The 14,283-nt window shown below is 42.7% G+C and overlaps 2 long non-coding RNA genes across 2 annotated transcripts; one reads left to right on the top strand and one right to left on the bottom strand.

Moving 5' to 3' along the window:
- Positions 1-3,903: 3,903 nt before the first annotated feature.
- Positions 3,904-6,514, bottom strand: LOC109279162 (uncharacterized). The gene is made up of 2 exons (XR_002086043.2): positions 6,140-6,514; positions 3,904-4,401 (listed from the first exon to the last, which is right to left on the bottom strand). It is a non-coding gene; the product is annotated as an uncharacterized LOC109279162 (long non-coding RNA).
- Positions 4,440-13,836, top strand: LOC109279161 (uncharacterized). The gene is made up of 3 exons (XR_008421164.1): positions 4,440-4,555; positions 12,937-13,251; positions 13,590-13,836. It is a non-coding gene; the product is annotated as an uncharacterized LOC109279161 (long non-coding RNA).
- The last annotated feature ends 447 nt before the right edge of the window (positions 13,837-14,283 follow it).

The following is a 14,283-nucleotide window of genomic DNA, read 5'->3' as shown; positions in this document are numbered from 1 at the left end:
TGTTAAATAGCCAAGTAAACCAATTTGGGGTTCATTCATTGAAAGCTTAATAAGCATTTACTATATGCCGGTCACTGGTCTGAGAACTCGGTGTGCAAAATTGAATATGTACTCGGGGAGCCTCTGGGTGGCTCAGTTAAGCGTCCAACTTCAGCTCAAGTCATGATCTCATGGTCTGTGAGTTTGAGCCCCACGTTGGGCTCTGTGCTGACAGCTTAGAACCTGGAGCTTGCTTCAGGTTCTGTGTCTCCCTCTCTCTCTGCCCCTCCCCCACTCACACTCTATCTCTCTCTGTCTCTCAAAAATAAATAAATGTTAAAGTTTTTTTTTTTTTTAGTTGAATATGTACTCTGACAAAGAGAGTTTATAGTGGTGGCAATTTCCGGCAATTCAATGTGCTGTGTTTTTGTTTTGTCTTATTTTAACTGAAAGTACATTTTAAAAGAATGTTTGGGAATTACAGCTCCACAATAAAATATGTTTTGTTTCACTTCCTTTAGCTGTTACTTTATGACAGCACTGACCTTCTGACCAGAAGCAAAATTCTGGCCTTTCTAAATATCCCATATTGGCTGGGCTTAATGGGTTTTCAAAATAAATGGATTGGATTTCTCAACCTGTCAAAATACAGAGCACGAGGGCTCTTTTGAACTTGAGAGGCCTGCTCTGAGCAGAGATTCAGAGTCCACTGTCTGAGCGGAGGGCCGAGAGCTAGTTTATCAGCAACCTGTTATTTTTGATGGAAGCAGAGGTGACCAGGACAAAGAAATGAGCTCAGGGAGGTGAGACTAACTTAAACATGATGTCACCTGGGGCAATCAAGGCATCTGCTGCTGTCTAACACTCTCTCAGAAGGGAACTTGAGAGGATTTTAACCCAGGCCTAAACCTAAGCCCCTCCTGACAGATCCTGCAGGACCATGCCTGGGAGGGGTCCGGGGTGAAGCAGGCAGCACCAGGCAGATGCTCACAGGCATATATGGCGGATGAAAAAGTGCAGGGTTAGCGATGAAATGATGGGCTGCGTTATCATTGATAACAGCTCGGACGTTAGACCAGCTCGGATTTGTACCCCAGATCTAATAGTTTCTGGCTGTGGACTTGAACAAGGCCTCAGCTTCCCAATCTGTGAAATGGGGCTAATGACAGTACCAACTTCACAGAACTGTCGAGACAGTCAAATAAAACAATCAGTAGAATAATTCCTCCAGTAAGTGAAAGCCCAAACTAGCGGCTCCTGACAATCAGTCTGCTTCCTTCGTGGTTGTATCCAGGATCTCTCTGAGGTCAAGAGAGGCTCCTTGTATATTAAGAAATGCCAGAACTGGGTCAAATGGAAATTGTGATGTTTTAATGGTTGACTTCTGCCAGTACATTTTTGTGACTTTATGCCAAATCTCATTTAGAGGTGATGTATAAAGTGGAATTTGAGGCCTTTTGTGACTGCAAGGCCACTGCAAAATGACCCCCTCCCACTGCAAAATGACCCTACACCCAAGGCCCTGTTCTCTCTCTGTATATGAAAGGGTTGTGGTAGTGTTTAAAGCTTGGATCTTCATATCGTCCCCCTATTGCCTTACGCTGTGTAACTTTTAAGTACCTGATCCCAAAGGGAAAAGAGGAAGAGAAGATCCCTGAGGCCAATTTACAATGTGAAGGGACAGCCACGCCCTCCCCCAAAGTTTCCGCTGCAGGAAGTATTTTTATTTCATAATTAACAAAGGCAAAGAGAAACCTTTCCAGAGTATGTTTTTCCCTCAAAGCCACAGGACTGAAACCTCCCTGCCACCCAGGCATTGCTCCGAATGAATGATAGGAGCCATTTATTCTGTGAGCACACACTGCCCTTGCTGGAACAGACTCCATAGAGCTCTTCGGTGCCTTTCTCTGAGGGTGGCAGGGGGTGGGGTGGGGGGTTCTTGTCAAGGTTGGCCAAGAGCACCTTATATGACTCAGCACAGACCCAGAGTCTTCATAAAGGTGGGTCAGGGTGGTGGGCAAGAACAAGAAAGAACGGGAGAGAGAGAGGAGGCAGAATTACTAATTCCACCTGGCCACAACCAACAGCTCACCCAAGACCCTTGCAGAGTGGGATCGTGGGGCATGTATCAGAAGAGGGCATGGGGAGAATCCAGCAAGCGCTATGCTGTGTAGGAGTACAGGAACCCACCGGGATAATCCCACATTTCCATTTTGCTGGCTCCAGATCCTAAGCAGATCATTAAATGGACATCAAGAGCTATCCCTGGTGTTGGGAATTACAAGACAGAAGAGTTTCTCAGCCAGGATGTGAAATTGTGGAACAAGTGCCCACAGACAAAGGGAAGCGCATATCAGCACCAGGCCAGGACACAATCTGGGAGCTACAATGGCATAAACCAGAGGAGGTTGATGTCGCCAGTTTATCTGCTTCTGTCTAACAGTTCCTATGAATTGTGAGCCAGGGAGCAATGTTGGTAGACTACTGAACCAGAAAGGGATAGTCCTTGGCGTGTCTAAGTTTTTCTTCTTTTTCTTCTTTATTATCACCGTCACCTTGACCTTCACCACCAACATTGTTAACACTATAACTGATCATTTTTATCATCATTCCTTGCCCACGCACAGTCTCTCACAATGTACAGAGAATTTCTGCATCCTCTATGATATTGTGATCGTACAGTAACTCTCTGAAGCAGACAAGGCAATTATCAGCATCCCCGTTTTCCCAATGTGTAAACCAAGGCTTGGAGAAGGTAAATTGCTGGCCCTAAGGCATACTCAAGTTCAGGTCTCTTGTAACTACTATTCATTCACAACACTATAACTTCACTCTGAGAATGGTACTAAAATAGTTAACAATTGATAATGCTTGAGTACTGACTAGTCAGGACAGAGACTCGTCATACACAAGGGATGGATCTTGAAGACATTCCAGCCACTTCTCTAAATACCACACCATTGTATCTTTTGGTCCAGCCTTCTCTGCCATTTCACCTTAAGTACTGTCCCCAAATATGATGGAAAGATGAGGCATTTAGAGATGAGATGGTGGGGTTATTAAAATAAAGAGAAAGCAAACAAATAAAAAATAAAGAGAAAGCTTTCGATCTTCTCTTCCTTGACCATCTTGAGCCAAGAGAGTGGGGGAAAGAGAAACTAATACCTAGAAAAAAATGTTAAATAGGTGGGGGAAGGGCATGGCTAATAAATGGGTTTGTGGGCTTCAGAACTGGAGGTCTGAGTTCAGGCCAAGTCTTTAGGGTGTCCTGTGGGAATCACATGGCTTTAGATAGAAGAAAAAGGCAGGAATCAGGAGTCAGGTAGGAATAGGACTGGAGTGGGAGCCAGTTGGGAATCAAGTGAGAAGCCTATTTTCCCACTGGGAAATAGAAGGGTCTGCTATATGCTTCTCCTGGCCTGCTTGATCCAGGGATGCGGGGGGACAAAAGGTAGCCAGTGTTTTCATCAAAGCTAAAGGAAAAGTGCACAATCTGAACTCAAAAATTAATAGAAGACAAATCAGATTTTCACTTTCTCAGAAGCCATGTTTCTGAGCCATTTTCCATTCAAAAATGTTATTCACTCTATTTTTATACTTAGTTTTACCAATTCTTCTTACTGTTCTTTGAAAGGGATCTTTTTATTTCAGAAATAATCTACAATGGCCGTTAGAAAAAAAGTAATATAGATAAAGGCAAATAGAGGAAAAGAAAATGAAAATCACCTCTGATTTCTCTATCCAGAAGTAACATGGCTGAAAGTGCTGATTCACACACTTCCAGACAGTGTCCCGTGGAAAAAACTATCATTGTCATGATGATGATTTACACATATTTATTTACTTTATTCCTAATGTTTTCTCTACCTATTGTTCTTGAAGTTTAGGGACACTATCTTTGTTTGACAACATAGACAATACCAGGAATCTGAAAATATTTTATTGCATGGGTATCTTGTTGATATCATAAAATCAGAGGCAGAATATATTTATGAGAAATATCCAAGCACAGGACTCAGAAACAAATCGCTTGTGCCTGAACAGCATCCTGTGTTTTCAAAGTGGCCATGTAAAACACAAAGCCCAGTGGAGTCATATATCACTACTACATAAACAATAATAACAATTCTTGATGTATATCTTCGTATTTTCTGCCTTGTTCTTGCAGAAAAGTTGGTAAAGGCTGATTAGACTGTTACACCTACTTTTTTTTAGAAGATGAGAGATAGGAGAAAATATTACCGTGATGAAAGGTGGGAGGGGGGAAGCCCAAAGGAAAATCTGTTTTTTAAAAACCTGGGACCTGGCAACATGATACACACACCTCTGAAGATTAGAGCAAAGCAAAACAAATGTGTGAGTTATTTCCCGGATCAAAAGTTTCAATCATCTCTCGGGCTCACTTCTTAGGTATTTGGATATCTGTAAATGATCAACAAGATGGCAAACAAATAAAAAAAAAAATCCAGAATGTGAGGCTTTCAGGTGAAATGGTCTTTAACCATGTTTCTGGCTACAGCCTTCATCAAAAGAATTTCTATCAGCAGGGGGAGCAGAGCTTAACATTAAGATGAAGGTATGTTCCTTTTTTATGATTATAATCCTGCTGAATTGATATGAAGCAGAAATGTGTGCAGAGATATGTCACCAAACAAAGGATCTCAGTTCCTCCATTTAAACGGGGAGTCATCTATAAGAAATTATTCTGCAGGATTTTTGACAACATATATGATGTTATTACTTCTCATAGAATTTCTACACAAAAGGAGCTTGGTTAATTGAATTTTGTATGTGGTAGGATTGTAACAGTTTCAGAATCCACTGATTTGGACATCTTTAAAAAATTCAGGTTTTTGTTTGAATTCTGGTTAACATGCATGGCAAAGTTGGTTTCAGGTGTAGAACTTAGTGACTCACCACTTTCATCAACACCCAGGGCTCTGCCCAAGTGCCCTCCTTAACGCCCATCAGCCATGGAGCCCATCCCCCACCCAACTCCCTCCATCAACCCTCAGTTTGTTCTCTATAGTTAAGTCTCTTAGGGTTTGCTTTCCTCTCTCTCTCTTTTCCCCTTCTTCTATGTTCATCTGGCTTTTTTTTTTTAAATTCCACATAGGAGTGAAATCATATGCTATTGGTCTTTCTCCGATTGATTTATTTCGCCTTGCAGAATACGCTCTAGCTCCATCCATGATTTGGAGTTTTTTTATATTTTAGTTTTTTTAATGTTTTTTATTTATTTTTGGGACAGAGACAGAGCATGAGCAGGGGAGGGGCAGAGAGAGAGGGAGACACAGAATCCGGAGCAGGCTCCATGCTCTAAGCTGTTAGCACAGAGCCCGATGCAGGGCTCAAACTCACAAACCATGAGATCATGACCTGAGCCAAAGTTGGACGCTTAACCGACTGAGCCACCCAGGTGCCCCTGGAGTTTTTTGATATTTTAATCACAGCATACATGAGTGTTATTGGGTTTTAAAAGTGCCACTGATCAACTCCTTAGTGTTCACCGAGGTTTACTTGCCCAGATTCAACAAACCACTCTCTGAGCTAGAAAAGAAATCCTATTCTTACAGATCCCACATCTTCACTGAGGGGGAAAGCCTGATTCATATGAAAACATAAGACCAGGAGAGCTCAATATTGAGTTGCTGTTGAGACAGTTTCAGAAAAGAAAAACAACAAGTTGTGAGCTAGAAAGCTGTATCTCAGCACTGGTTCTTATATGCTAAAAACAGTAAGAAGAGGAAGAGCAGTAAGAGAAGAAAAAAAAGCAAAAAACGGATGCTCTGTTCCATAAAGTCATCTTCCATGAAAACAGGAAATAGAAGAAAATCCAGGCAAAAGCTGATACAAGAGGGATGTAATAGAATTGGCGAAAGTGGAAGGGAAGCTGGGAATGGAAGACACATTTCTAATGCCTACTTTTTCTTTATGTCTTAAAGCAAACATTTACGGAGCACCTGTTATGTGTCAGGCGCTGTACTGGGTGCTGGGGATAGAGGTGAATAAGACTGACGTGGTCCTGGCCCCCCTGGGATTTCAGTGATGGGGAGGGGCAATGGCAAGTAAGCAACTAAACAAAGCGAATATAGATAGCCCTTGTTAATTACTGCGAACGAAACAAAAATAGGAATAAGGTGTCGGGGGAAGAACATACCTCATGTAGAGTGGTCAGCCAAGGTCTTAACTGAAGAAGGCACTTTTACACTGAGATGGAAAGAAGGGCAGTAGCCACTAGAAATTGTTTTCGGCATAGGGAACAGCATTGCAAAAACACCAGTCAGAATGAGTTTAGGGATTAGGAACTGTGAGAAGGCAGCCATAGCTCCAGCAAGCTAGGCCTGGCGGGGGTTGGGAGGGGGTGCGTGGGCGCTGAGATGAGGCTGAAAACCTTGGGGCGAGGAACTAGGATTGTGTTCTAAGAGCAGCCTGAAGCCAGTAGAGAATTTTAAGAAGCGGAGTCACCGAGTCTGGTTTGTTTTTGAAACATCACCCTGGCTCTGCCTCACACCATATACAATAATTAACTCAAAATGGGTCATGGACCTAAATGTAAGAGCTAAAATTATAAAACATTTAGAAGAAAACCTGAGAGTAAATCTTTCTGACGTTGGATTAGGCAATGGTTTCTTAGCTATGACACCCAAGCATAAGGAAGCAAAGTAAACAGATAAATTGGAGTTCTCAGATATAAAAACTTTGATTTCAGAGCACACCATCATGAAAGTGAAAACGCAGCTCACAGAATGGAAGATAATGTTTGCAGATCGTGTAAGTTTAAAAAAAAAAAAAAACTCTTACAACTCAATATTGAAAGGACCAAAAATCCAAAAAAAAAAAAAAAAAAAAAAAAAAAAAAACGGCAAAAGACATTTCTCTGAAGAAGATATACAGGTGGCCAATAAGCACATGAAAAGATGCTCTACATCACTAAGCACGAGGGAAATGCAAATCAAAATCACAGTGACATATCACTTCACACCCAGGAGGATGGCTATTTTAAAAACAAAACTAAAAACAAGAACAAGAAGGGCAATAACAAAAGAGAAAGGAGAATAGTTGTTACCAGGGACTGAAAGGAGAAAGTAATGGGGTAGAGTTTCAGTTCGGGAAAATGAAAAAGTTCTAGGGATGGGTCACAATGATGGTTGCACAACAGCGTGAATTGTACTTAATTCTGCCAGAACTGTAAGAGTTAAAATAGTAACTTTTATGTATGTTATGCATATTTTACCACAGTAAAGAAAAGTTAAAAGGGGAAGGGCAAAGGATTTGAATACACATTTTCCCAAAGAAGATATACACATGGCCCATAGATACGTGAAAAGACGCTCAACATCACTGGTCCGTAGGGAAATGCAAATCAAAACCACAGTGAGATACTAGTTTTACACCCACCAGGGCTGACTACATTCAAAAAAGCAGACAGTGACAAATGTTGACAAAAATGTGGAGAAATTGGCACCCTCGAATGTTGCTGGTCGGATTATAAAATGCTGCAACCGCTTTGGAAAACAGTTTGGCAGCCTCTCAAAAAACGTTAAACAGAGTCAGCATGTGACTGAGTGATTCCAGTCCTAGGTACACACCCAAGAAAATTAGAAACACAAGTAAACACAAAAATGTACACAAATGTTCCCAGGAGCATTTTGCATGATAGCCAAAGAGTAGAAACAACTCAAATATCCATCCGCTGATGAATGGATAAGCAAAATGTGATAGATCCATTCAATGTAATGGTATTCTGCCATGAGAAGGAATAAAACACTGATACACGCTACAACACGGATGAACCTTGAAAATATGCTAAGAGGCCAGAAACAAAAGATTGTATATTGTTGGATCCCATTTATACCAAATGTCCAGAATAGGCAAATCCATAGAGACAAAAAGTAGATTAGTGGTTGTCAGGGAATAGAGAGAGGCTGTTGATGGAGACAGAGTTTCTTTTCAGGATGATTAAAATGCTCTCTAACTGGATGGCGGTGATGGTTGCACAAAGTTTTGAGTATACTGAAACCCACTGAATTGTACACTTTAGATGGGTGAATTTTATGGTATGTGACTTATATCTCAATAAAGTTGCTATAAAAAACAAACAACATCGACCAAAAAGATCAACATGGCTGCTTGATGGAGAAAACAGGAAGGGTCCTTCAAGAAGTGATGTGGAACCAGGTGACCAGTTAAAAAGCTACTAGAGACGTCAAGGCAAGAGGTGACAGTGAATCACCTGGGTGGGGAGTAAAGGAAAGGAGGAAGCACGGGTTTTGGTTTGGGTGAATGGGTCGTAGGGTGGGGCCATTTACCACCCATCCGAGAGAGATTTGGGTTTGCGTCTGAAAAGGAAAACCTGCACTAAGTCATAATCCCAGTCCTATGAAGTAGGTACAGTTATCCCCATTTATAATTGAATAAATGAGGCTCAATGAAGTTCAAATAAATACCTTAATAATCATTAGCGCTGTGACTCACATCAGCCTGACTCTGACCCCCACGCTCTTTTTTTGTTTGTTTTTTGTTTTTCCATGGCAGTATTCATTTATTTATTTATTATTGTCAAGTTAGCTAACATACAGTGTAGTCTTGGCTTCAGGAGTAGATCCCCATGATTCATCACTTACATGCAACACCCAGTGCTCATCCCAACATGTGTCCTCCTCAATGCCCATCACCCATTTTTCCCACCCCCCCAGCCCCCACTCCCATCAACCCTCTGTTTGTTCTGAGACTCAGTTTGAGTCTCTTATGGTTTGCCTCCCTCTCTGTTTGTGTCTCATTTTTCCTTCCCTTCCCCTATGCTCATATGTTAGGTTTCTCTAGTTCACTTAGCATAATACCCTCCAGTTCCATCCACGTTGTTGCAAATGGCAAGATTTCACTCTTTTTCATCACTGAGTAGTATTCCATTGTGTGTGTATATATACCACATCTTTATCCATTCATCAGTTGTTGGACATTTGGTGCTCTTTCCATAATTTGGCCATTATTGATAGCACTGCTATAAACATTGGGGTGCATGTACCCCTTTGAATCAGCTCTCCTGTATCCTTGGGATAAATTCCTAGTAGTACAATTGCTGGGTTGTAGGGTAATTCTATTTTTAATTTTTTGAGGAACCTCCACGCTGTTTTCCAGAGCGGCTGCACCAGTTTGCATTCCCACCAACAGTGCAAGAGGGTTCCCCTTTCTCTCCATCCTCACCAACATCTGTTGTTTCCTGAGTTGTTAATTTTAGCCACTCTGACTGATGTGAGGTCATATCTCAATGTGGTTTTGATTTGTATTTCCCTGATGATGAGCGATATTGAGCATCTTTTCATGTGTTGGTTGGCCATCTGGATGTCTTCTTTGGAAAAATGTCTTTTCGTGTCTTCTGCCCATTTCTTCACTGGATTATTTGTTTTTCAGACACCCATGATCTTTATTGCACATTATATGAGGAGAGATTTTTAAAAGATAAAAAAGGGAGAGAAAGAAATTGGGGGGGGGCACTGCTAGAAGGAGGTGAAGACAGATGGGTCAGGCACCCCGTATGGAGCATTTTGCCACCTGGTTTTGACAAAAATATTTCTATTTATACTAATATTTATAGAAAATATTAGTATATGCTGTCACTTAAAACCAGAGAACCTCAAAATGTCACCCTCAGCTCCAGTCAGTAGTCGGAGGCTGTTAATTCTTCTCAAATTTGCTGACAGCCGTCTCCACGGACAGTGCTGCGGCTTCCTTGGGCCAGTGCCCCCTCACCTCTTGCAGGAGGTATTGCAACACCCTCCCAACCTTTGTCCTGTGGTCCCCCTGCCCCAGAAATGGGTGCTGGAGTGTGTGCAGACACACGCACACACCCCTCCTCCTCATCCCTTCTCCATTGCTGGGGTGCTCTTTCTAAAATGCAAACCTGTCCATTTCATCACACGCCTTAAAACCCTTCAGGGAATCCTGGTGGTGCTCAGGATCAAGTTCAAGTACCTCAACCCGACTTACAAGGCCCTTCACTATCTTGACTCCATGTACCTCTTCAGCCTTTCCTCACTCTCCCCCCTTACCCACGCCTGGCATCACACACCCCTACCCCATGGGCCAGCCACACTGAACTATTTTCAGTCCCCTAATGTACCATGCTCTTGCTGACCTCAAGCCTTAGCACGTGTCGTTCTGGCTGGAACAGCCACCTGTGACAGTTGCATAGCTAACTCCTACACATCCTTTGGTCTTCCGTTGCCCTCCACGTCAGGGCTAGGTGCCCTTTGGACATTTCTCGTGGCCCTCTGCACAGCCCCCGTGGGCACAGTGGAATTAAGGGGTGGCCAGCTGAGCCACCAGATGGAGAAGCAGTCTCCAAGAGAGAATAAAGATCATAGGAAATGTAACGAAACCAGAAAAATCCTCTCTCCCAGAACCCTCTCAGAAGGACTTATCAGAATATTCTTTCCAACCACACAGTGCTATTAGGCCCACCCTGTACAAATGAAATGAAAGGCAGATCGATAAATAGATAGATAGGTAGCCGGATAGAAGGATAGATAGACAAACATTTCACATTTATTCATCTTTGGTCAACATCTTGTTGTTTCGGTCTAGCGGAGCCCTCAGATACAGGACCCGGGTTGGACTTCCAGTTCTATTGCCAGCTGAAGGACCTACCCCATAGCTGTGTTGGGAGGACGATCAGAAGAAATCAAAAGAGGGAAATTATCTGGCATATTACCCCTCCCAGTTGGTGCTCAGTAAACACTAGTGATATTTATTGGCTCACTGGTTCATCAATATTCTTTAAAACCTGAGTCCTATTCCCAGAGTATGAGGCTGTGCCTCAGCGTCATGCCAGCCGCACGTGTGACAGTGTATCTTCTGGTTTTCGATAATCACTCCCTCCCAGCTTCCTTCCTCATCCACACCTGCACCCCCCTCAATTTTAAGCTTTGCTTGGCCCAGGCGTCAGGCTCTCAGGATGACAAACCCACATCGCCACCTGGAGGACAGCATGAGAATCTGGGGAAGAATACCATTTCATGGCGCCAGATAAACTAACTCCGCTGTTCCGTGCTGGTGCTAACGAGGCCAAGTTCACAGGTTCATCCCCAAAGGGGCCAATTAGCTTTACACGGAGAGACACTTCAGAGCACAGCCCCAGTCTCTAACCCTGGCCCCTGGTTCACACGCGTGTTGGTTAGAAAGTGGATTCATCAGACCAATCCCATTTTCCATAATTTCTTTAAAAAAAAAAAAATCCATCTGTAAGGCCGTGTGGAGACAAGACAAACAAGATCTGCTCTCTACTTTTAAGGAATCTTCACCTGCAGGAGTGTTTCCCCAAATGATTCCCGAGATATCAGCGGGAGTTATGAGAATAGAGGCTCCACTGTGCTAAATCAGTTTTGGAAACACTGATCTAACCCAAGTCAGGCAGGTTCTCTCGTGGAAGGGTTTCCTAGAGCCTTTAACATGCTAATAGGCACTGTTAATTTTCCAATAAGGAAATGTGTGTGCAGTGTTTCCCAGATTTGGATGGCCATAAGACTTACCCCCAGCCCCCCCAGTCTGTAAAAAAGAAAAGAAAAGAAAAAGAATAGTAATGAATCTGCTGGCCCTGGGTATGGCTGCTTCCACTGGAACATCTATTTTAAGAAGCAACTCATCCACGGGGAAAAGTTCACAGTCTATTGCTAGGTTTAAAAAAAAAGCAGTCTAAAGAACAGTATCCCATTTTGAAAAGACAGAACAAAGATGTCCATACACTTGAGAGGAAAAAAACTGAAAAGACATAAGCCAAAATGTTAACCCTGGTGATCTTTATGCTGGAGTGCCCATTGTTTTTCTGTGTTCTTTACATGTTTTTCAAGGTTTTTTTTTTTTGTATTGAATATGCATGTGTATTTTATTTTTTTAAGTTTATTTAGTTTTGAGAGAGAGAGAGCGAGCACGTGAGGGAAGGGCAGAGAGAGGGAGAGGAAGAGAGAGAATCCCAAGCAGGCTCTGTTGCTGACAGTGGGGCTTGAATCCACAAACCATGAGATCATGACCTGAGCAGAAATCAATAGTCGGACGCTTAACTGACTGAGCCACCCAGGCACCCCACTTATAAATTTTAAAAGAAAAACAACAAAGCACATGTTCTAGGATAGTATACCATTTTGTAAGACTATTATTATAGAATCCTAGCAAGAGCTAACATTTTCTGAAGGCTAAGTGCCTGGCATATGAATTATCTAGATTATCTTGTTTAAACTTCACATGAATCGTATGAGATGAGGTGCTATTTTTTGTCCCAATTTAAAAATGGAAAATTAAAGAAAGAAACAAACCCTGTGGAACCAGAATTTGAACCCATTACTTTCCTCTTTGCTGTCTATCCTGCTCCCCCAAGACACACACACACACACACACACCATGAAAAAGAGAGACGATGCTTTTCCTCCGGGGAGAGGGACTCTTTGAAGGCAAAGATGCTGTGTGCTGTCCCTGTGCCACACGGCTACTAGCTGCCATTTATTAAATGCTCACTGGTGCCAAGAATTATTCTGAGTCCTTTGATATATATAAACATGTAAACTGAATAGCAGCTGGGCTCTCCAGACTTTTAAGATCTGCCTTCTGCAGCATTGCTTGGGCCACCTCTCTCTTCTTTCTCTTTCACTGGCCACTAGAAGCCCTGACAACTACTGGGTGAGGCCATTCAGCCCTCTCCAGCCACCAGAGCCATATTCAGCTCCAATTCTACCGCAGTTAACATGCTCCTTTAAACAGGCTTTCTACCCAGCTGCATGCTAGTACTCTTTATCTCTCTCTGTCTCTGTCTCTCTTCTCTCTCTCTTTTCCCTCTCTGGGAAGGGGCCCAAAGGAAAATTCTATTTCCTCACTGGTATGAAGTATGTCTACCTTCCTTAAAAGGCAGAAGTGTCTATCATCAATTGGGGGTTAAAATACTCTCTTTTTTTTTGTCCATCACAGGTGCATTTGCAAAGTCGTTTCTTTCATTAATTCCATTTTACAGAAGAGGAAATTGAGGGCAGGTAATTTGCCCAAGGTACCAGTGCAAGTACACGCTGGACCACTATTTGAATCAGGGCCGTCCAGCTCCCCGTGTCACCAAGATTCAGAGGAAAACTGGCCCACTTTGAACTGCCACACACAGAAACTTCCCTGAAGATATGGCTCTTGCTCTATGGAAAATATGTCAGGCTGACTCAGTTTCTCTAGCACAAGTGAAAACGAGCTGGTTAGAACAGACTGGTTTGAAGCAAGTGCACAATTCTTCGCCTTCAGGTAAGAAATCTGGTCCTGCAAACCAGTTTTACGTGATTTAACTGCTTACCTCAAGGACAACAGTAGCCCTCTAATAGAAACCCCTCCTTTTTCTCTGTTCCCCATCCCCACTCCTGTTGCCTTCTTCTCAGTCAAGCCACCATCCACATTGGAAAATCACTCTGTTTTTTTTTTTTTTTAATTATGGGAGATCTTTTCCTCTGTGAGACTTGGCTCTGGACAGAGATGATGACTAGATCCTTTCCCTCACTGGGTGGCATCTTTTAGCCCAGCCTGAGGTCCCAGGCTCCTGCAAAGTTGAATAAACCCATTCTTTTTGTCTTTGCGTTGACTTCCAGGTGAGCTAGCAGCTGAATTTCCCCGCCAGCTGGGCCTTAAAGGGCAAACAAGGCTCAGGGCAGAAGGCATCACGAAGCGATCTTGGACAACGTGGGTTCTTCATTACATCTGCAAAATGCCACTAGCACCTTTGACCAAACATTAATACCGCACGGCTTTGACATCTTGTGATATAGCTGGAGTTTGAGGAATGGGGCTAAGGGTTGATTGGGGTCCCCCAAAATAAATCTTTTCTACTGCCATGAAGCAGTTACAGTTGCACAACTGAAATACCAGCCCTTTGGAAAAGCTATCAAACCCACTCATGCAGTTGGGTAATATCATCATCCAGAGTACTTCCTAGATGCCTGGTGTTCGAAGCACTGTGCACAGCAAGTTGAGCAGACACAATCTATTATGTGAGACATTTCCAAGGCAGGATATATGTTTCTGATGCTGGAAGTGAAACTGGTTCAGACAGATGTCAAAGTACCCCTCATAGGATAGTGCATATATGTATATACGTGTGTATATATATATATATATATATGCACTAACATTTATTGGGTCCCCTTCCATTTTCCAGGTCTGTGCTATACATCTCACATCATCTTCAGAGCAACCTTTGAAGGAGGGGCTATTGCTACCCCTGTTTTACAGATGAGGAAACACAGGCTCTTAGATATTAAGTAACCAGCCAAGAAGATACAGCTA

This window comes from Panthera pardus, unplaced genomic scaffold, assembly GCF_024362965.1.
Source record: "Panthera pardus isolate Hobbes unplaced genomic scaffold, ASM2436296v1 HiC_scaffold_12, whole genome shotgun sequence".
Classification (NCBI taxonomy): Eukaryota; Metazoa; Chordata; class Mammalia; order Carnivora; family Felidae; genus Panthera; species Panthera pardus.
This window is presented reverse-complemented; position numbering and strand designations above follow the sequence as displayed.